This window comes from Theropithecus gelada, chromosome 8, assembly GCF_003255815.1.
Source record: "Theropithecus gelada isolate Dixy chromosome 8, Tgel_1.0, whole genome shotgun sequence".
Classification (NCBI taxonomy): Eukaryota; Metazoa; Chordata; class Mammalia; order Primates; family Cercopithecidae; genus Theropithecus; species Theropithecus gelada.
The window spans coordinates 96,558,798-96,582,581 of NC_037676.1; the positions used below are offsets into that span (position 1 = coordinate 96,558,798).

Genomic DNA, 23,784 nt, shown 5'->3' on the forward strand with positions numbered 1-23,784 from the left:
TTAGTATCCAGCTTCTCAACTTTTTCACCCACCATCTTTCAAGATGGGAAGGTGATGTTTAGACACTCTTCTCATTTAGCCATTTATTTGAGTAAGGACAGGGAGTTTCTAGGTCCCACATCTCCAAATTTACAAGTCAACACATAAGCATTGATTTTTGTCCCCTGTGTAAAAAGCTAAGTGATAGACAAATCTTAGAGTCAGTCATCTATTATTTAAAAAAAAAAAAAAAAAACGTGAAGGGCTTTGAATTAAAATAATTCACCTAGCGCTAAGACTGAGCCTGAAGCTTCAAAGAACAAAGAAGTTGCAGAAGGAGAGAGCTACAGAATTTGTTTTCAAGTATCCTAAGGTAGTGTGGGCAAGAAGGGATATGACTGGAATTCATAGCGCCACCAGGACCAAACAGTGCCAAATATCCTGTGAGCCATTTATTTTTCCTTCTCACTGTATATTGCTAAGAGCAGCATAAATTATAAGGCAAGGCCAGATAAATATAAAGATCAGATGAAAATCTCACTCAAACCATTATTCATCGATTAATGTTCAGATCTGTCACACCCATCTTTTTGGTCTGGCTATCAGATCTCTGGTACCAATTGCATCACTCAAGGTTTAGAGAACCGCAGAAGCATCTGACCAATTTGCACTTTTGACAAATTGAGGACCCAATTAAAGTGGCCATTAATAAGCTAGAAACAAGCAGACAGGTATAAATCTGGGCTTCTGCCTCACACTTCAAGCAGGTTACTCCACATGGGGAGGGAATGGGCAGCTAGATGATTTGTTTTTAGAGCAGAGAGTAAGACAGGGAAGAAGGAAGGAAAGGAGGGAGGGAGGGATGAACATACAGACATCAACATAAGCCCAGCTTTCTGTCACTAAACTCTGTAATATAGATATACCAATCTTTCAGTATATGACAATCTGGATTTACACATATGCAAAATTGGAGGTGATTATTTGTTCTACCAATAGGTTCATGATGGGGAAGATGGGCTCACAGGAGGCTAACTGGTCCCCTGGAGAACTTAAAATGGTTTAGATTGATATAATCAATTATAATACACATTACTAGCATAATTATTCTTTTTTAAAAAATGTTTCTCTCACTTTTTAAAAAAAAAATTACTTTAAGTTCTGGGATACATGTGCAGAATGTGCAGGTTTGTTACATAAGCATACTTGTGCCATGGTGGTTTGCGGCACCCATCAACCCGTCATTTAGGTTTTAGCCCTGCATGCATTAGGGATTTGTCCTAATACTCTCCCCTCCCCTTGCCTCCCACCCCAGGACAGGCCCGGATGTGTGATGTTTCCCTGTGTCCATGTGTTCTCATTGTTAACTCCCCCTTATGAGTGAGAACATGCAGTGTTTGGTTTTCTGTTCCTGTGATAGTTTGCTGAGAATGATGGTTCCCAACTTCATCCATGTCCCCACAAATGACATGAAATCATTCTTTTTTATGGCTGCATAGTATTCCATGGTGTATATGTGCCACATTGTCTTTATCCAGTCTATCATTGATGGACATTTGGGTTGATTCCAAGTCTTTGCTATTGTAAATAGGGCTGCAATAAACATACATGTGCGTGTGTCTTTATAGTAAAATGATTTATAATCCTTTGGGTATATACTCAGTAATGGGATTACTAGCATAATTTTTCTTATTAAAGAAAAGAATGACAAGTTCCAAGGAATATTTGAGAGAAGTGTCATGCTTGTTCCTGGTTGGCTTTTGTTCCCCCAGTGCTCCCCAAGACAGAGCAAGGGAAGGGTCAGCTGGGGAGAAGAGGCCTCTCCTCCAAGTCTCCCAAAACATCCCAGCATTGAATGGAAGGGGAGCCAGAGCAGTCACAGGAAAGGAAGCCACTGACCTAGGGACAACAGTGACTGTCCCGCCAGGGTGCTTGTCTGATGTTGTAACTCATTTATGCCTGAGGTTGCAATTTTTTGAATTTTTGCAATCAGACTTTGGCGATGACCTTGAGCAGTAGGATATAAATAACTCCCACATGCTTAGTGTTCCAATAATGGAACACTAGGCATAAATGGGTTTTAAGCAGGCAGTCAGGAAGGATTTCCGCATTGACTTCCCTGACATGTGCAACTATATACCCACAAAAACTCTAGGAAGGTGGCAGGGGGAGACCCTTTCTCCCCCAGATATAGCAGAACTGTATCATAAGCATCTTTCCTGGACTAAAGAGGAGGACTGGAATCACTATTTCTCATAAAAGGTGGCTTGACTTTTTTTTCACAAAGTGTTTATGTATTACACAACATTTCTTTATGTAATATAAAGTTTATGGATGAGCATTTTGTCAAGATAATAAAGCAACACATCCTGGCCTTAGAAATTCAGTAGGAAGTAAATCTAAATTAGGTTCCATCCCATAGGGTTTAGACACTGAAGGATCGAAAGGAAGGATCGAAAGGAAGGATAGGAAGGATAGGAAGGAAGGAAGGATAGGAAGGATAGGAAGGATAGGAAGGATAGGAAGGAAGGATAGGAAGGAAGGAAGGAAGGAAGGAACTCTAATACCAGTTCATTTGCAAGGTGACCCAAGGCAGGAATTTTAATGCCAAGATTGTGCAGTCATGCTTAAGTATGGCAGGTTCACTTTCTGATTTCTGTAATTAAATCATAACTGACAACTGGGATGGGTAGGAGAAGAAGGGAAAATAAATTTAATTCTGCTTAATAAAAGGTGCCAGACCACAATGAAATCTCATTCATGAATTGTTTTCTTAAAAATCATTGGAACTGTTTTACAAAATAGCAAATGCTCAACAAATGCAAGCTAAGTTAGGCACTTTGGGCAACTTACTTGAACCACACGATCATATAATGTGGGTCCTGTTGTTATGCCACAGAGCAGGAAACTGAGCTTGGAGCACTTGAGGAAGTGGTGTGAATGCAGGGGCCAAGCACGAAGCCACTCTGCTAGATGGCCTCTCGGTGAGGAAGAGAGCTCATCTTTAGCTTAGATGTTAAGGGAACAAATCTACCATTTCCATTCTCTTTGTCCCTCACTTAAGAACAAGTCCTAATATTTTTAAGTATATGGTCAGAAATGAATAACTCAGAAATATCACGAATGAGAGAATTCCATGTCAGTCTTACAGAATATTTGAAGAGAAATTTTCTTTGTACCACATACACAACAATCAAGTATAGCTTAGTTTGTTACGTATTGCTTAAGTGGAAAAAAAAAATTCAACTTTAGTGTAATTAATACCTCAACCACGAGGGGAATATTTGCTTTTATTAAGTTAATATTTCTTGTACCTAAGTAAACATTCCTGTCTGTTCTCACAAGTAACAAATAAGTAAATAGATATTCCCTTAAAATTCAGCGCGTCTTTCTTTGGATAATCAACGAGCAGTTACAGAACAACTAGCCCCATTCTAAATCTGACACCAGGGATTTCTGAATCAATGCAATTTTATGTCAAATCTATACATCTCTACCCATGTGAACCAGCTTCTGTGCAAGCACTGTTTGTCGGCCTCCAGAGCAAGGAGCACGACAATGCCCAGCTTTCCTCCTCAGAAGTGTCACTGTTAATGTGGAAGAAAAATGAGGGACACATCCTTCTAGACTTTTTTTTTTTTTTTTTTTTTAACAATGGAACAAAAGGTAGAGTTTCTGCCAGGATATATTTTGCACATCATCCAGCTTTTTTTGTTTTTGTTTTTTGTTTTTTGAGACAGGTTCTCACTCTCTCACCCAGGCTGGAGTGCAGTGGTGCAACCATGGCTCACTGCAGTCTCAAACTCCTGGGCTTAAGGAACCCTCTCACTTCAGCCTCCCAAGTTGCTAGGACTACAGGTAAGTGCCATCATGCCTGGCTAATTTTTAATTTTCTTGTACAGGCAGGGTCTCCCTATGTGCAGACCTCCCAGGCTGGTCTTGAACTCCAGCACAAGTGCTTCTCCCTCCTCAGCTTCTCAAAGTACTGGAATTACAGGAATGAGCCACCACACCCAGCCATATTTTGCCTTTTGTATGAGAAAGGAGGAGGTACTGGAAATGTAACCTTCACCTTGAACAGTGATGACTTTTTTCAGGGGTCATCTGGATGAGTTTCAAAGGATGCCACACCTGCACCTCACCCAAAGACTTATATGGGAACCATGAGAGGGGCTTTAAAAAAATGCTTCATATATATATATATGTCTCTGTGTGTGTATATATATATATATGCAAAAGCAATAGTTTTATTATTCTCATATTTTTGAATCCCACTTCCTGAACATAGAATTAGCTCCTCTCTTGCATAATGGTAGATGCTATTTTTATGGCATTACTGATTTTTTTCTTATTTTTCTAAAGAATGAAACAGCAATTTCTCAATTCATCCTGAGTCACCTACTTGAACTTTCTCATGGAACAGAGAGCTAACATTCACTGGATGTGTACCACACACCAAGCAACATAGTAAGCTCTTTACCTACTTACCTAATTTACTTCTCACAACTACCTGGTTAGGCAAGTCTCTCCGTTTTATAGATGAAAAAAATTAAGGCTCCGAGAGTGACAGCTCTCTGTTCTGTGCCCACAGGCTGGAAAATGATGAAACTGGCCTAACCCATCTGGCCAACCCTGAAGACTCATATGGCACTGTAACTCACTAGAAACCCTCTCTCAGTAAAGGACTCGCTTTGTTTCCTGGTAAGAGCTGAATAGCATCCATCTTCCTTTCATCTAAACATGTGTTTTTCTTCTTTCAAATAATACCTCATTTGCTATTTAAGTTTTTGAAGAAAAATAAAGACAAGAAAATATTAGAGAAGGAACTGTCCTTCCAATCTACTGCTTGGCATCCCCTACCACAGAGGGCATCTGTCCCCATAAAGTCACCTGTCATAAACAAAAGACCAAGACAGAGGCAAAGATCGGATCATTGAAGATACCAATAAGCTGTGCATGACTTACCATAAAAATAACCACACATAAGCAGGTGGTACCTCCACCACCAAGGCCAAAAGCAGTCCAGGAAGCTGAGTAACACACACATCAGCCTCTTCTCCCACTTGTGAAGGCAGGTCTGTCTGTCTGTCTTCAATTCTTATTCTAGTACTTTTACAAAAAGGCTTCTTTTCTTCTTTGCATGTTCCCTCCCTTGCTGTGTCCCAGACAATTCTAAGAATCCCAAATTGAATCTCATTCTCTGAGAAGTAGACAGAATGACATGCTTTTTGAGAATGTGATTCCAACCCCAATTTCTAGAATACAAGAGCCCTAGAGCACCTTAAGACCAGGGACTTTTATACGCTTATCATGAAGAATGGGTGTGATACTTATTTAAACATCAGAGAACTCAATCTCCCCTTTAATTCCACTGCCAAGCTTGATTTCACTGCAGCCACTTCATCAAATGAATTTATAAAATATAGACCAATGAAAAGAAACTACCAAAAAAAAAAAAAAATGTGCTCCACAAGCTAAACTTGTCACACCAGCAACAAATTTCCCTTCTCTGCATCTACATAGCCTACCTCAAGGAAAAAATTTATCAAGCAACTTTTTAAGGGTCCTTCCCCTCCATCTACTTTGTCCTTCTGGAATAAATATGTTACTGACACAGTTAAGACATGTCAGCCCTTACCTTTCTGTAAGTCACAAAATGGTGGTTAAAAGTCCTTTTCTTCCATTCAGTGGTTGAGACTCTTGCTACGACTGGAGTTATCTCCCCGGGGAACACTTCCTCTTCCCTGCTTTGCCTCCCAGCCTCTCCCTTCAGCTTCAGTCAAACATTAACCATTAACATTTTTTATTGCTTTTCAAGAGCCACTGGGTATCATAAAAAGTGTCATTATGCTTACTCCAGGAGAGAAATGACTTTGTACCAAAAGAAGTTTAATTTACATCTAATCCATCTCAAAACAGGTTGCTACATTTTTCAATGTAGATGAGTCAATGAAAAGACAAGAAGTTAGAGTGGAAAAGTTTTGTGTATCCAACTATCTCTAGAGTGTGAGGTTCATGACATCAAAGACTTTTGTTCATATTTTGCACCCCCAACACTCAGCACAGGAGACTCAATCTGCAAATATTTGTGTAGATTCCATCTCAAACACAAAAGACAGAGCAGGGACACCATGTCTGAGCAATGACACAGTTCATTGATAACTGGCCACATGAGACTTCGTAAATGACTCAGAAGACATGAGGAAAGACACAGTCTGGCTGTGCCTGCTTTTGAAATCCAAGGGTCCCTTCCAAAGTCTGCAAGAAACAACCGATAGCAAATTTTCCCCAAACACAAACCAAGTCCTTTCCCACTCCCCCCCAATTCAGGGAATGGATTTACCTAGGAACAACTTATTTTTCCCCAATCAAAATGAGATTTGTGATTAACCAATAGAAGCCAATGCCCCCAGATTTCTCAAGTCAAGGATTCTTTTAGACCAATTCCTGATTTCCACACTTTGGTCACTCTGGGAATCCCCACTGAAGGTAAGCATCAATGTCATGTCTGTGTCTGGTGTGTCACACTTGGCCCTATTTCTGTGGACCTTCTCATGTTCGTTTCTTGGCTTCTCCTGGGCTGGGGTTGTGTTTTCCATTCCTTTCCGGGTGTGCATCTGTCAGAGGGAAAGCACGAGAGCCCAACCCACTCTCTAGCAGGGCTCCCTCCTTTCCAGATTTCATGAGAAGGTTTCGTGAGTGCTCTAAGCCACTGCTCTAAGCCACTGCGGGAATAGACCTCATTTATCTCCAGGACCCTGCAAGTGAAACCATCTAGTTGCATGCCAGCGGTTAGCATCCTTGCTGGACTGGTGAGTTCAGCAAGTGCCCTTCTTGTTTTGTCCCACATGACTGTCACTGATTTAGAAGAATGAGGATATTGAGGCTAAGCACTTCGCACATTCTTCATACCTCTGCCCTCCCATTAGCTGAATAAAGTGTGCTTGTTCTACAAAATCAAATCGCTTCCACTTGCCACATGTTTCAGTTCCTGGAATCAAGAGCAAGCATCTCATTATGGGCATTGTTCAGAAAGAAGTTTGAGTCTTCTTTGAAAATTTTAAAATAATAAAGCGCTTTTAAATGTATGAGTTTTCTTCAAAAATAAAGTACATATATATAATTTATAGTCATTGTTTTTCAGCAACAGTAACAATGTTTGTGACATGTTGGTATATCAGTTAAAATTTTGTTTTCTCATTTAGCATGTCTGCAAAGTAGATTCCAGTTTATAGATAGAAAGTGGGGGCACAGAGAGGTTTTATTTCTTGTCTAAGTCATACAGCCTTTGACTACAGAATCAGGACTCCAACCCTGGTCTGTCTGATTCAAATTCCATCCTATTCACTATATCTCTAGACTAGGCCAGATTTTTTTCCTTCCAGCTTTATGAGTTAAAAAAAAAACAAAACAAAAAACAAAAAAAAAAAACCCAAGGGCAGAAATCCTTACATAAGCCCATTCCTGTTGGAAGATGGCCAAGTTCCAACATGGGGTTCTCCTGTACATCACATGCTATCTCTAGCCCCCAGCTTCCAGCTCAAAGAATTAGGTTGATTAAACACTGAAAACGTCAAAACCACCCATCAGAGAAATTAACAGGTGATTGCATTTCTGAATTACAGAGGCTATTTCTGTCCTCTGGGATACCAGGTTAACAAGATTCTGAGAGCTGTTCATATATTCCTTACATGGTTTATACATCCTTCCAGATTAAATCCAAATATTAAGAATGTGCATGTTTCAGGGTAACCACCACTGCATTTTAGGAACTCATTTTCATGAAAAGTGAGACATTGCTAGTTCAATAGACTTGCTAATAATAATAGGAATAAGGAAAATGTAATTGATAAATATTATTGATTTAATTTTCCAAAGCAAAGGAGGTATGATTTATAGGATGAAAACAACTGAAGGCCAGGCGCAGTGGCTCACACCTGTAATCCCAGCATTTTGGGAGGCTGAGGCAGGCAGATTATCTGAGGTCAGGAGTTTGAGACCAACCTGGCCAACATGGTGAAACCCCATCTCTACTAAAAATGCAAAAATTAGCCAGGTGTGGTGGCAGGTGCCTATAATCCCATCTACTCATGAGGCTGACTCAGGAGAATCACTTGAACAGTTGCAGTGAGCCGAGATTGTGCCACTGCACTCCAGCCTAGGCGACAAAGCAAGACTGCATCTCCAAAAAAGAAAAAGGAAACAAAACTGAACAAGTGAAAGGACTTGGGCTAATGCTTTCAACTCACAGTTTCATGATGGTGAAAACATTCAACACGTTTGTCTATAATGTTTTAAGCATTCCTCCAATATTATCCCTAGAAAATACATAAGTAATTAATTTATGGATATTTGCTAATAAGAAAGTCTAGATAGCCTCCCAGACAAAAAAGTTATGAAAACTTGGAATTATTCGTAAAAGTCAAAGCATGTTACATTTCTAATATTTATATTCTTTTTAATTTTATTTTATTTTTTTGAGATGGAGTCTTGCTGTCCCCAGGGCTGGAGTGCAATAGCACAATCTCGGCTCACTGCAACCTCCGCCTCCCAGTTTCAAGTGATTCTCCTGCCTCTGCCTCCCAAATAGCTGGAATTACAGGTGCCCACCACCACACCTGGCTAATTTTTTGTACTTTTAGTAGAGATGGGGTTTCACCATGTTGGCCAGGCTGGTCTTGAACTCCTGACCTCAGGTGATCTGCCTGCCTTGGCCTCCCAAAGTGCTGGGATTACAGGCATGAGCCACTGTGCCCTGCCTATTTTTATTCTTTAAAACTCAAAATGGAATCTATGAGTGTTAAATTTCTCAATTTTTTAGGTACTTGCATTTTATGTTCTTTATGTGTTACATATTACACATTCAGAATATTTTATCATGAGTCCATCAACACACAACCCTCACCTAATAGAAGTGCAAAATAATATTGTAATTACTTAATATCTGTCTTGCTCTGTTAACTTGATGATGGCAGAAACTTTGTCTTCAATTCGTACTCAGTAAGTACTTCTTAGAACTCAACTCCATTCAGTTATTTAATTCAGTAATTCTAAATAGTCATGATTACCTGCAGACTCAACCAAGGCCAACAGGAATCCACAAAAGCAAATAGTTTTCAACCCCCTGAAACTCAGAGTTCACAATTTTTGTTCCACATTTATTTAGTGGAATGAAGTGAAACTAATTTTCTGCTAGTCATTGTTTTGGGCTGAAGCAGAATCTTCCTTAACTACTTTCTCTGGCCAGGACAGAGTCCTTTTTCTGATAAATTTAAGGAAAACAGCTCTTAGTTTCATGTAGCTCATACTTTTTTGGAGACAGGGTCTCACTCTGTCACAGGCTGATAGGCTGGAGTGCAATGGTGCGATCTCGGCTCACCGCAGCCTTGGCCCCTCAGGCTCAAGCCATCCTCCCACCTAAGCCTCCCAAGTAGCTCGGACTACAGGGACACACCATCATGTCCCTTTTTTTTTTGTAGAGATGGGGTTTCATCCATCCAGGCTGGCCTCCAACTTCTGGGGTCTAGTGATCTGGCCACCTCAGCCTCTCAAAGTGCTGGGAATACAAGCGTGAGGCACCACGCCCAGCCTATACTTACTTCTGAGTTTGGGTTTGGGGTTTTTGTTTGGAGGATTTTCTGTTGTTGAGTTTTGTTTTTAGCAGTTTTCCAAACCAGAACACTTGAGAGAATTATGACAAGATTTAAAACTTAGATAACAAAATGAATCACTAGTTCGAAAGCAAGAAACACTGAATCATACATAATGCTGTTTAAAAATCTCAGCTGACAGCCACCTTGTGATATTCTGAAAAATATTTAAGGAAGATAGTTTGAGGCTAGTAAAGATTTTCTTCCCCACTATCTACTCTGACAGAAGTGGACCCACTTTGTACTTTGTTTATTCCAGGAAGATTTTTCACTTCATCTATAGATGCTGGCTCCAATCAACTGCCCAGTAGGCAGGGCCCTTAATCTGGCTCCAGCTACCCATGCCATGAAATTGCTGGAGAATCTCGTGAATGGGATGGCTAATAAGTATTCATATCATCAGTTGTACATTGGACAAATGCCTTCCAGGTCTTTCCAAACTAGAGTTCACAAAACTAGGGCTTACACTATGAAATCCTGGTTCAGGGTATGTCCCTGCATCCCTTACTCTGTTGCCCAAGCTAGACTGCAGTATGCAATCATGGCTCACTGCACCCTTGATTTCCTGGGCATAAGTAGTCATCCTGCCTCAGCCTCCAAAGTAGCTAGGACTACAGGCAAGTGCCACCACACCAGCTAATTTTAAAATTTTTTGTAGAGATAGGTTCTGTGTTGCTCAGGCTGGTCTTGAACTCCTGAGCTCAAGTGATTCTCCTGCCTCGGTCTCCCAAAGTGCTGGTATTACAGATGTGAGCCACCATGCCTGGCTGGCACTCTGGATTTCTGATGCAGGTGATTATATGGGCCCTTATGAGAAACACTAGCTTAAGGAGTCATTGCTTTTCCTCCAGTAAATATTATTTAACAAAGCCTATTCTGAATTGAGATTAATTACCCTACCATGTAGAACCCATTTCTGCAGGAATGTCTGAGATAATGATGCAGTCTGATGTTGAACACGCAAGCTGGATTTGGTAGACATAAGCATGCTCATCTTCCCTCAGACATTTTTTTCTTCAGACAGCTAAGCTTTTTATTTGATCTTGGATTTTCTTTAAATTCCAAGAAATGACAATATTATTGGTTTTCTGAGACCTATCTCTGTCTCTTATCAGATTTCACCTAACAAGCTTTTGCACCTATCCAGCTCATGCTCAGATCACAGCATCTGGCTTCCATCTTCACTGCTCCACTGAAACCATCCTCACCAAGGTTGCCAACAACCTGCTCATGATAATCAGATGGACACTCTTCAGTCTGCACCTCATCTGACCTCTCACAACTTTCAACACCATGGCAAGCTCACCTCAAATTTCCCTTTACCCCGGCTTCCTTGCTAATACTCTGATTTTCCTTCCACCTCTTGAGCCAGTCCCTTGCAGTCCTACCTGTGGCTCATGCAACTCCTTGGGCCCAATCCCAGGTTATCTTGTCTTGTCACTCACTCTGTGGAGGTCAACTCTGCTCCCAACTATTTGCCAACATCTCAAGTCTCTCTAGACCAGATCTCTCCTCTGGTCAAAGCTCTGGTTTTCTATATCCAACTGACTATTCCACAACTTCCCCAAGGTGTCCCATGTGCACAAAAAAACTCCACACAGCCATAATGAACTGTACTGTTTTAATTCTCCAAAACATATGTCTCCTAGAACACTACCCCTTCATGTTAGCCCTGGCAGTCATCACTGCTTAGCCAGACAGTGTGCGGTGACTGTCTAGGAAGTCCTGTCATGGGGTCAAGTAGGAGACGAGTATGCATGTGAGCTTTGCTTGGAAGGACTCAGACTTGGACACTAAGGCTTATTAAATGGTCTCCCTTCTCTGCCTGTGGGTCTCTCATTAGGCACCAAAACAGGATTGCCTATGGAAATTCTGCCCTTAAGAGAAGTATTTCCTGAGAAAGAATACTCTTTTTAGTAAATGGTGAAATTGATCTTCACATGCAAAATAATGGAACTGGACCCTGACCTCATACCATTCCGAAAAATTAAAATATATCAAATACATAAATTATAAGGGCTGAAACTATAAAATTCTAAGAAGAAAGCAGGGGTAAATCTTTATGACCTTGGATTTGGAAATGGTGTCTTAGCTATGACTCTCAAAGCACAAATAACAATAGAAAAGAAAACATAAATTGGACTGGACTTCATCAAAATTAAGAACTTTTGCAATTCAAAAAACACTATTAAGAAAGTGAAAACCAATTTATAGAAAGAAAACATTTGTAAATCACGTATCTGACAAATGAACTGTATCTAGAAGATATAAACAACTTTTAAAACTCAATAAATAACCCAATCAAAAAATAGACAAAGGATCTGAATAGAAATTTTTTAAAAGATACACAAATAACCAAAAAGCACATGAAAAGATGCTCATTCTTAGGCATAAGCAAAATGCAAATCAAAACCACAATAAGATGCCGTTTCATACCCACCAGGGTGTTTCATACCCACCAGGACAGTTATAATAAAAAAGAAATAATACCAAGTGTTGAAGATGTGGAGAAACTAGAATCCTCATACACTTCTGGTGGGAAATGTAAAATCACGCAACCACTTTGGAAAACAGTCTGAGAGTTTTATCAAAAACTTAAATATAGAATCACCATTTGACTTAGCAATCCTAGGTATACAGCCAAGAGAAATAAAAACATCACACAAAAATTTGTACGTGAATATTCACAGCAGCATTATTCATAATAGCCAAGAGATAGAAACAACCCAAATGTTCAACTGATGGATAAAATGTGGTATATCCATATGACAGAATATGAGTCAGTCATAAAAAGATATGAAATACTGATATTACAAGACTAAACCTTGAAAACACTATGCTTAGTGAAAAAAGTCAGATAAAAAAGGCCTGATACTGTATGATTCCATTCAAATGAAATGTCCGGAATAGGCAAGTCCATAGACACAGAAAGTAGATTTCAGAGTTGCCTGCAGTTGGGGGGCCGAGGGGGAATTTGAAGCTGAGAGCTAAAAGATATGGGGCTTCTGGCTCAAGCCTGTAATCCCAGCACTTTGGGAGGCCGAGGCGGGTGGATCACAAGGTCAGGAGATCGAGACTATCCTGACTAACATGGTGAAACCCCGTCTCTACTAAAAATACAAAAACCTAGCCGGGCGCGGTAGCGGGCGCCTGTAGTCCCAGCTACTTGGGAGGCTGAGGCGGGAGAATGGCGTGAACCCGGGGGGCGGAGCTTGCAGTGAGCCGAGATCACGCCACTGCACTCCAGCCTGGGAGACACAGTGAGACTCCGTCTCAAAAAAAAAAAAAAAAAAAAGATATGGGGCTTCTTTTGAGAGTGATGAACGTTTTCTAAGATTTGTTGTGGTGGTGGTTGCACAACTCTGAGAATAGACTAAAAACTACTGAATTGTGCACTTTAAGTTGGTAAGCTGTATGGTATGTCAGTTATATCCCAACAAAGCTGTTCTTTGAACTGACATAAATATACAGAACATAGGCTAAATATTTTCAGTCACCTTGGTCTAGGCCCTTCAGATCATTTTGCTCTATTACCGGAAATGTCTTAGGGTTTTCAAAATCATTTATTTTCCTTTAAGTATGAGGTTTTTTTTTAATTTAACTAATTTTACCTATTATTTGACCTCTTTTTTATGTTTTTAAATGTGAATAAGAACACTTCAGTACACAAAGATTATCTTTGCCTGGATAAAGTAGAAAATGACAATGTGGGCACAATGGCCCTTCAGCCCCTCTGACAGTGTCTCGGCTCAAGCAGTTCAGCCCTAGATAAACCTGACTCGACTGCCTGCCTGAACGAGGACTATTTTCTTTCTTCTATGTGACTGACTACACCTAGTAACTCAGGAGACAGGGAGGTCAAATTCTCCTCCCTTTGGTTTCCCACTCAGGATTACATTCGGCCTGGTCTCAGGAACAATCCAGGAGTTTCTGGAAAAGCCATGTTATCTTCAAACTAGAATTTTCCAATAGCTACAGGAGAAAACAGAGGAAATGAAAGCTCACATCGGCAATCTGCGTAATTCGCCTGCCTTGGGTGGTCCACAGGAGTAGCCCAGAGTGCAGGGGAGGAGGAGGGGAGAACAGAAGCCCTGCTGGGGAGAGACCATCCGGCTCTATCAATGAGCCTCAGCCAGCGCCAGATCACTTCTAAGAAGGCCTGGGAAGAGGCTGGCGGAGGACCCTCACTTCCTTGCTGGAGGCCCACTTAGCCCACATGCTCCTGCTTTAAACCTGATTAGACAGACCAGCTTCTCAAAAAGGGAGGGCTCCAGAGGGTTGTTTTTTAATTCCCAGATCTCCCCAAGTCTGCTCTCCTAAGCTTGAGAAACAAAGGGAATTGCCTAGAACTAGGACTGTATCTAAAGGGATTTACAAGACAGAGGTAGCTGTACTTTTTCTAAGTTATCACTTTATACAAAAGAAAATCAGTGGTAGTTAACTACACAAGACTTGACTAGAAGTTATCCGAACTCCATCCCTCTTCTTTATAAAGAGAGATTTTTCTCAGTACAAATAAGTTTTTAGTAGAGGGGTTCTTAACCCCGGCTGCGTGGAGCCACAGGGATTCTGATTTGATTGGTCTTTGGTGAAGCCTGGCAGCAGTCATTCCTAACGTTTCTCTTGGTTCCAATGTGCAGCCAAGGCTGAGAACTACTGGCTTGCTTCTACCCTCTACCAAGCACTTTTGCTCTGCATATATTATCTCATTTAATCTTCACAGCAACACTGGAAGGTATTTTTACTACTTTACAAATAAAGAAACAAAGAAGATACAAATTGATTCTTTAAGATTTGAATCCAGATCTGATTCAAAAAATAATCATAATTAAAGCCTGAGCTGCTACCCTCGGCGAAGCTCCCATAGCAGCCGCTGAATGAGCCTCCTGCTCAGCTCTACTTACCTCCCAGGAGCTGCAATCAGACAAGGGTGGGTGGGGGGACTCACATCCACTAAGCAGATTGATCAACTCAGATCCACAGCCAAAATATCGTATTTCCACCCTGATTACATTCTCACTAGTCGCCCCTCCCGCTCGATCTTTCTGAGCATTATATTTTTGGGAATCCTGCCTTAGCTGAGAAGCCTGCTTAGGTAGCATTTTCAAGAACCAGTAATACCCACCACTTTACCCTCTAGAGCGTTTCCTCCCACAGCTCCGCTCTGACTGATGTCCCCTTATACTTCCTCCCCATCTCCCTTGTTACAGAGCAATAGCATCACCTGACCCCTTCGAATGCAGCCGCTCTCTTTCAGCTGGCCAGGAGGCAGGCATCCTCTCCCACAGCTAATAAGGAAGTGGTTAACTTCACTGTAGATCGGCTCAACTCAGACAAGCCAGGCGTAGCCAACCGATACTGTTCAGAGTTATGCGTAACGCCAGGAGCAACTTGCCCCCAGCAATAACTGAATTGTCTTGATTCAGTGGACTTTCTAAAATGTACCCTCCCCTCAATATTGAAAATCCTCTTCAGGACCAGGGTAGAAAGTGGCTCCCAATACAGCAATGCTTAATTTAATATTGGAATGTTAAATACAATGTTCTGGAATTTAACACGGTCTGCAAGGACCTTGGACTTTCTGAAATTATTTTTTTTATATCGCTGGAATACAGGTTCCTTTTCTTTTTTGGCCACAAAGCAAAGAAGTATAGAAAGAATTACCAAAAGTAAAAGTAAAAAAATAAAAATAAATAAAAACAAAGAATTACCAGGGACCCAGTCTCACGGGACTCAGTGTCAATGGCATATGTCCTGAGCTTGACGTGGGCAATGAGAACTTATTTCTCCCAATCTTGATTCAGCTCCCTAATAATTAGTCTGGTATTCTTTAAGGCAGATTGGTTTTATGGTAGACACACCTGACAGCAATAACTTAAGCATAATCTGAGCATGCTCCTGTAGGGCAGATGCACCTGAATGTGTGTTCTGAGCTCGGGAATCCAGGAGTGGCCAATGCGGAGATTGGTTCCTTGTCTATGAGGAACATCTGAGCATCTCCCATGGCACCTTCCACCCTCGACCCCCATCCTATGGAACATGGGCCATACTGGGGACCTTTGTTTTGGGTTTAATGAAGGTTGCCAGATGGAGGTTGTTAGAGGGAGGGTGTTAAGTGAAAATGCTGTCTAAACTGATGCTCTTTTCAAATAGTTACACTTCTCCTGTACAGCCCACTGCCGCTGGACCCTGTCCCCCTGCCTGTGAGCCCCCAGTAAAATCCCATGTCTCATTTGCTGGCTCTGGGGCTCTTCTTCAGCCTCTTGAGTCTTGTGCCAGAGGTCTTCGAACCCTGAATCCCTGAAAGAGTTGATAGGGGTTGGGCATAACACTGTTTAAGACCAAAAATTTAGAGACTGGCAAATTAGGACTGAATCCCAATTCCAAGGCTATTCTTTAGCCTTGATATTCTTCACCAATATGGGTTTGGAAATTCTAATGTGGACCCTCGATATCACACCCCTCCTCTGTCTGTTTGGGCTCATAAATATTATGGCCCAACCAAGGAAGTAAAACTAAAGTGGATTACTGGTCTTTGTTAGGGAGATCGGAACCCTGTTTGTCTAAAAATGGTATCAAGTTATTTCAGTACATGTTGAAGGTGTAAAGAGGACATCCCAACATTTTCTATAAATTACTTTTCTAAAGAGCCTTTCAGCTCTACTTGCCCTGACTTAAAAAGTATTTTTCATTCATCTTCCAGCCACACTCAGACCAGAAACTGATAGCAGTTAGCCTCCTTATCTGTCACAAGCCTAAGCAACTGGTGGCCGATCACCCTATCTCATGCTATTACCTAGGTCGTTAGGAAGCTAAAATTAAAACCTGGTGTCATTAACATACCAGACCAAATACAGAGAAAGCCACAGAAAGTCCAGTTCAGATCCTCTTATAAGTTTCTATTTTAAAAAATAAAATACAGCAAGCTTCAGTGAGAGACCTTAAAATGGGTCACTAGACATCACAGTGAACACGATTTTGTCGTACTATTAATATTTCTTAGCAAATGGCTTTGGGAAGCATGGTGGGAACCCTGATTTCTGTCAGTACCCACTAAATCGTTGCCCTGACTTTATAATCCCACAGCAATGTCTTCATATTTTGTGAAGTCTAGAACCGTTCGCAGCGGGAAACTTGCACACTTATAGCCGAATTGCAAAAAGTCCATCTAAAGTTAAAGACTCATGGGTGGTTTTGCCACCAGAAATGTTCATATATTGGATTTAGGGGTGGGCTCAATTTCCACTTTGTTAATTTAATTAACTTTGTTAAATTAACAATTTAATTAAACAGTTACTTTGCTGACCTTTAGTTAGCTAATGTCTGTTCTGTGCCAGGCACTGGGCAAAGTGCTTGGCTTATGTTATCTCTAATGTGCACAAATCTGAAAGGCAGGTCAAATTGCCAATCCCCATTTACAGTTGAGGAATCTGAGGCTCAGGGAACTCAAATATCTTGCTCAAGTTCACATAGCTGGCAGGTGACAAAGCCTGGATTTGAATCAGGCGTGCTGACTCACGACCGTTGCCACTGTGAAAGCTGTTCCTAATCTATGCGATGTCCTAGTCACCACCTCTACCCCAATACCCTGGCCATGCCCTTCTCTCATCACTTGCCCTTGTGGTGGCTTTACTGCTACCAACCAGAAGAGGCCTTCGTAGGTAACTGACTCTGTTTTACAACACTCTAAAAGAGAATCGGAAGAATTTACGCCAAAACTAAAATCGTTGCTTTGGGTAAACTCTGATGTTCAAGTAGGTAATGTTAAACAGGCCCTATTAACCCTTATGCTCTTATCCCTCTGCAATATATTTACATAAATTCCCCCAGACGGCGCTGTCTAAATACATTGGTCTCCATTTCAGATGCTGCCTGGAGTCACTAAGTTTCTCCTGAGATTGGGGAAGGCAACTGGTGATCACTTCCCTTAGCTTTTCCAGGCTTCAATCAAGTTTGCCATGGGCTGTGGATCATGAGGAAAAGTTTCTCTTCTAGAAATCCTCCAGTTAATAAATGAAGAGAGGGCGATAGAATTAGAATATTACCATTTTACAAACCCCTATCAAAGTAAGTCTAGGCAAGGGTCATCCACGGCTGCCACCTCACAGAAAGAGAGACAGCTGGTCATTATGTGCCTCCTCGTAGATATGAAATGCTACTTAGGAAGGATCCTTGACAAAAGTATTGTGTCTGGATCAGATCAAACTGATTTTAGATTCACCTAACAATTGTGAAATTGCCAGAATCAAAATGGAGTTGCCAATGTTAAAAATCAAAACAAACCCTGACAAATAGACCCATGGAAGACCATGAAGACAGGTTGTCATGCTTGTATGCCTAATAACAAAACTATCACAAAAGCCTCAAAAACCACAATCTTGCACAACGGCCACTGCAACCTTCCACAAAAAATACTTCTACGAGGACATCAGACCAGCAACTGCCTGTCCAACTGCATCGGGATCACCTTTGTTATTAATCTTTATGGCCAAGTATAATCACTTCAGAACAGTTATGTAATCCTCCTTATTTTTTCCTTTAAAAACCTTTGTCTTTCTTTACCTCCCTGAATCCATGCATAGTTTACTATGGCAGGCATATTCCTATTGCAATGATCTATTTCCAAATAAATATTTTCTTTTAGAAAGCATTTCTCTGTCGTTCAGGTTGACAGTGTAAGAGGAAATCTCTTTGCTGTGATTGTATAGAAGATGTGGAGACATTCTCTGTATTGGCATTTTTCTATGTCCACCCTTGATGAAAGCAAAGGATGGAATGTTAAAGGGCAACTGAGTCAAGACTTTCCACAGCAGTATTGGTTAATGAGGTCCATCCAGGATATAGCTTTCCAGTAATCAATTTGATCCCAGAATAGTGTAAGAGACCCAGAAAAGTACACATAGTCAGATACCAAAATTCACCTTGAAAAATCTTAGACTGTTGTCCAAGCATGGTGGCTCATGCCTATAATCCCAGAACTTTGGGAGGCTGAGGTGAGCAGGTCATGAGTTCAAGAGATTGAGACCATTCTGGCCAACATGGTGAAACCTCATCTCTACTAAAAATACAAAAAATTAGCTGGGTGTGGTGGCATACGCCTGTAGTCCCAGCTACTCGGGAGGCTGAGGCAGGAGGATCACTTGAACCCAGGAGGCAGAGGTTGCAGTGAGCTGAGATTGTGCCACTGCACTCCAGCCTGACCACAGAGCAAGACTCTGTCTTAAAAAAACAAAACAAAAACAAAAAGAAATCTTATACTGTTTTCAGAAATCATACTTTTAGCAATTATATCAAGATTAATTATTCTAAAATATATACAGTAAGGCAGGTAAGTAAGTATGTTAATATTGTCTGCAACCAAGATTTTAGGTAGAAGAAAGAAGATATATAAATATAAAATCAAAGGAGCCAAATTTTAAAAAACCCTGTGATACTAAATTCAAACTCAAAATATTAGTATGAACCCATGATGTATTTTCTTCAAAGTCGTGTTTTCAATTCTGTCCACTGAAAAAGGCTGGGAACAATGACCAACTCTTAAGCAATGGGCAGCCCTAAAGCCAACTTATAATTTATTTTTTCTTGGTTTTTTTGAGATGGGGTTTCACTTTTATTGCCCAGGCTAGGGTGCAGTGGCACAATCTCGGCTCACCACAACCTCCGCCTCCCAGGTTTAAGCAATTCTCCTGCCTCAGCCTCCCAAGTAGCTGGGATTACAGGCATGTGCCACCATGCCCAGCTAATTTTTGTATTTTTAGTAAAGACGGGGTTTCGCCATGTTGGTCAGGCTAGTCTCAAACTCCTGACCTCGTGATCTGCCTGCCTCAGCCTCCCAAAATGCTGGGCCCAATCCTATAATTTTTAAAAATCATTGGCAAATGATATTTAAATGAACCAACCCTCCTTGGAGAAATCACTGACCATAGTTCTGGGGCAGGAAAAGTACATGTATGTGCCTAGCACATTTATCATACCAGACAGCAAGGAATTTACTAAAAACTGATTGTTTCAAAGCATTTAGAAGCCAAAAAGAAGTGGTTATCACTAGGAAACTATGGAAAACTTTAGAACAAGTAAGAACAATGACTTTGATGAATTTAAACAAATCAGATGTGTTAAAATCTGTGAGATCATAACTACACTTGACAGCAAATACTCACTGACCACGTTTAGTGGATGCCAGGGAACCACATTATCCACCTGAAAACACGAAAATACAGGGCAGGAATCAAGGGTTTTGCCTGTCCTTGCTGTATAAACAGTATATCAGGGTCATTTTTCAAGGTAAAGTTTCTCTTTATGTAAGTCTTTCATAAATGAAGGAATGATGGAATTAAAATATTGCCATTTTGCAACCCCTGCTGAAATAATGGATGTAAACAGATCATCAGTGGCTGCTGCATCACAGAGACAACTGGTCCGTATGCGTCTCCTAAGAGAAGTATGCAATATTTCTAATGGAGGATTCTTGGCAAATAAGTTCGACTTGAATCAGATCAAACTTCCAGTTCTAGAGTCTAGCATTTATAGGAAACGCTGGTCAGAAAAAATGGTTGCAGATGAAATGCACTTCAGGGTTGCAATCAGCAAAACACAAAATGTGAGAAACTGCAGGACAATGCCTCTGTTTCTTCCTATATAAACTGAAAAAAAAGGAGAGAAGAAACCTGCACATTAAAAAAAGTGTTTAAAGAATGTTGAAACAAACCAACTCTTAAAAAATAAAAAAGGAAAAATAATACAATTAGAGAAATTTGAATGTCATCTATTTTTAAGTATGATAATAGTTATGTGGTTTTAGTTTTTTAAAAGAGTTCTTATCATTTACCAATACATATGGACATCGTTATGGATGAAATGCGTTGCTGCCTTGGATCTGCCTCAAAAGAATCCATTTGGGTTGAACAGGGTGGCTAGTGTGGTGCGGGGAAGCAGAGAGGAAACAAGATTGGGCATGAGCTTACTCTTCCCCATGCTGGGTGATGGCATACGGGGGGTTATTAACTCATTACGTTATTCTCTCTACTTTTGCTTATGTTTTAAATTTTCTATTAAAAAACATCAGAATGTGAAAAATCACACACACACAAACACACATCGTGCTCTTGTTTTTGAACAGAGGATCTGGGTCAATAATTGGGTGAATGGTGATTTTTATAAAATAATCAAGTCATTTACCTCCCTAAGGATAATAATGAACATGTTCTCATTGGAAAGCTGCCCAAGAAGAGACTACTCAACCATAGTATCATGTGCTGAATTCTCTTTATTTCACATTCTTGATCTGGCCTTACAGAAAATTTGAGTGAAGATTTCTGAATTAAAAGGAAACATTTGGAAGTCAAAGTACTAAAATGAGTATTGAAACATGAGAACTGTTCTACCTTCTCAGCATCTAAGTAGTGTAAAATCTCTCCCCTGAGCTGGGATTCACATCCAGGTGGGTGCAAAGTGAAACAGAAATAGCGCATGCAGGCACAAAGCCAGTGGCCTGGGAGTGAGGGGGGATCGAGGGAGAATGGGAAGATTGTCCACTTGAGACTAAGCCTCCGGAATTTGCAGGAATTGTGGGGATCACTGCAGCATAATTTAAAGTTCTATAGAGTTTTGTCTGAATCTCCAGTGGTCAGGGAAATCTGAGCTGATGACAAGGTTACAATTATACTACATGCCATTCATAAATTATCATTCCAGATGATGTACTAAGCAGTTTACATTAATTGCCTTGTTGAACCTTTATAACTCTCTTGCCCCAACCACCATGACATAGATATTATCACCACATTTTGACAGAAAAGAAGAAGAGGGTCCAGGGAAACTGAGTAACTTACTCAAGGTCACACAGCTGGTGAGTGAGGTAACTTGTCCTCTAACCTAGGGCAGTCTGCCTGCAAAACTCTTTCCCCACAGTCTGTGTTTCACTTGCCATGGAGCAGCACTTTATGGACACCCGTGGTTGTTGTCGCTGCAGGGGTCATACACAGAGCATTTCCTGGGTAAAAATTCTAATCCTTGCAAGAAAGACAACAGCACATTTGGGAAAGTCAGTGAGTTCTGAAGACGGATCGTGCCTCGGTCATTTATCTAGGCAGCAAATGTAAAAGCGTTCAGAGAGTCTGGCAGGTGCTGGTGAAAAACAAAAAATAAGAATGTGTATTTCCCAGCTTCTTTTTCCCATTATCTTATATCACTTTTAAATAGATCATGAAGGATATTTTAGACAAATGCAGCCCCTTTTCCCCTGTGGCAATTAATGCAATAAAAGCTAATTTATTTAGCATCCTATTGATTAGAAAGCAGTGATACAATACAATGAGAATTGATGACCACAAACATGACTCAAACGCGGCCAGATATCCTAAAGAAGTTTATGACTCATCATCAAAACACAATTATATTCCAGAGAGGCCAAGTATTAAATGTATTTTATTGAATTAAGTTTATCTGACACTGTTCAGCCACAAATGGTCATGTGAAATCCATAGAACCAGAATACCTGATTAGCCAGAATAACACATTCTCCGACCACACTGGCTTTTCTACCATTGGATCTAGACAGACATGACCCTCTGCAACATACATATTTACCGCATCACTTGAAGATTGTGGAAAGGATAGACTTAGAGCTGAACTGCAAAGTATATGACAGAAAAATGTGTGGAGACAGTTATTTCATAATATATCATTTCTAAGAAGAAATTAAGCACTATAATTTGGGAGCCTGCAGTGATGCCTCGGCGCATTGAGTGAGGTCTCTGGCATCAATTTTGTTTAAGAAATACCATGTGTAGAGGGCCTGTGTATGCCCAATAACTGGCAAGGGCTCCTAAGTGGCAGCTATTGTTCTTATGATCATATTATAATTATTAAATCATGATGCTTGTCTTATAGGTATTTATAATAGAACTAGGTTGGTAGAAACTGGCTTGTGTTGTCTTTTATCTTCAAAAGAGGAATAGGTGTGTGTCTTTGGTCTTACTTTGAGTTAAGATTTACTTAAACATAGTGCAATCTAATAATCACCAAACTATTCCTTCATTTTCTGCTTTTAATTTATCTCAAACAAGCAAATAAATGAAAAGCAGGCATGAGACAACAAGGCTATTTTCCACAAAATCTCTGTGGAAAAAGGGCTGTGAGCCCAGTTGTTGTGTAAAGTTCCTCAGTCCAGAGAAGGCAGCAGACAAGGCCAGTGTTGGCGGGGTGTGGTTCACGCCTGTCATTCCAGCTTTGGAGGCCAAGGTGGGCAAATTGCTTTGAGCTCAGGAGTTCAAGACCACTTTGGGCAACATGGCAAAACTGCATCTCTACAAAAAATACAAAAATTAGTGGGGCGTGGCCACCATGTGCCTGTAGTCCCAGCTACTCAGGAGGCTGAGGTTGGAGAATCATTTGAGCCTGGGAAGTGGAGTCGAGATCGTGCCACTGCATGCCAGCCTGGGTGACAGAGTGAGACCCTGTCTCAGGAAAAAAGAGAGAGAATGCCAATGTCGTCATTGTCTCTCTGTCTCTCTCTGAGTCAGTGCTCTCCAGAGAAACAGAGCCAATAGGATATGTATCTCTGTACAGAAAGATTTCTTTTAAGGAATTGGCCCATGCAATTAAAGGTTGGCAAATCTAAAATCCACAGGGTGGGCTGGTTGACTGAAGACCCAGGAAAAGCCAACGTTTTGGCTGGAGCCCGAAGGCCAGCTTTCTGCCGCAGAATTCCATCTTGTTGAGGGAGGTCAGTCTTTTGTTCTTTTCAGGCCTTTGACAGATCAGATGAGGCCCACCGGTACTAGGGAGGGCAACCTGCTTTACTCACAGTGCACAGATTAAAATGGTAATTACATCCAAAACACCCTCACAGAAATATCCAGAATTGTGTTTGACTACATACCTGGACACCATGGCCCAGCCAAGTTGATACAGAAAATTAACCATCATAATCTCTAATATCTCCTTCTTTCCCTCTGTCTCTGTCTCCATCTCTCTCTCTCTCTCTCTCTCTCTCTCTATCTTTCTCTCTCTCTCTCTCTCTCTCTCTGTCTCTCTCTCTCACATACACACACACGCGAGCAAAGTTTATCACAAAGTAAGGAAGAAATGCTGGGTGCAGTGGCTCACGCCTGTAATCCCAGCACTTTGGGAGGCCAAGGTGGGCAGATGACCT

At 40.9% G+C, this 23,784-nt stretch overlaps 1 protein-coding gene across 2 annotated transcripts in view; it reads right to left on the minus strand.

Annotated features, from left to right (window-relative positions):
- CDH17 (cadherin 17) overlaps positions 1–14,639 on the minus strand; it is an 87,386-nt gene extending 72,747 nt beyond the window's left edge. Inside the window, exon 1 of one of the 2 annotated variants that reach the window (XM_025393968.1) lies at positions 14,534–14,639. The gene's annotated coding sequence lies outside the window, so the exon portion shown is untranslated. Of the gene's footprint in view, positions 1–5,617; positions 5,724–14,533 lie in introns of those variants that run through there. The other variant, XM_025393967.1, reaches the window with a different exon arrangement.
- Between the last annotated feature and the right edge of the window lie 9,145 nt (positions 14,640–23,784).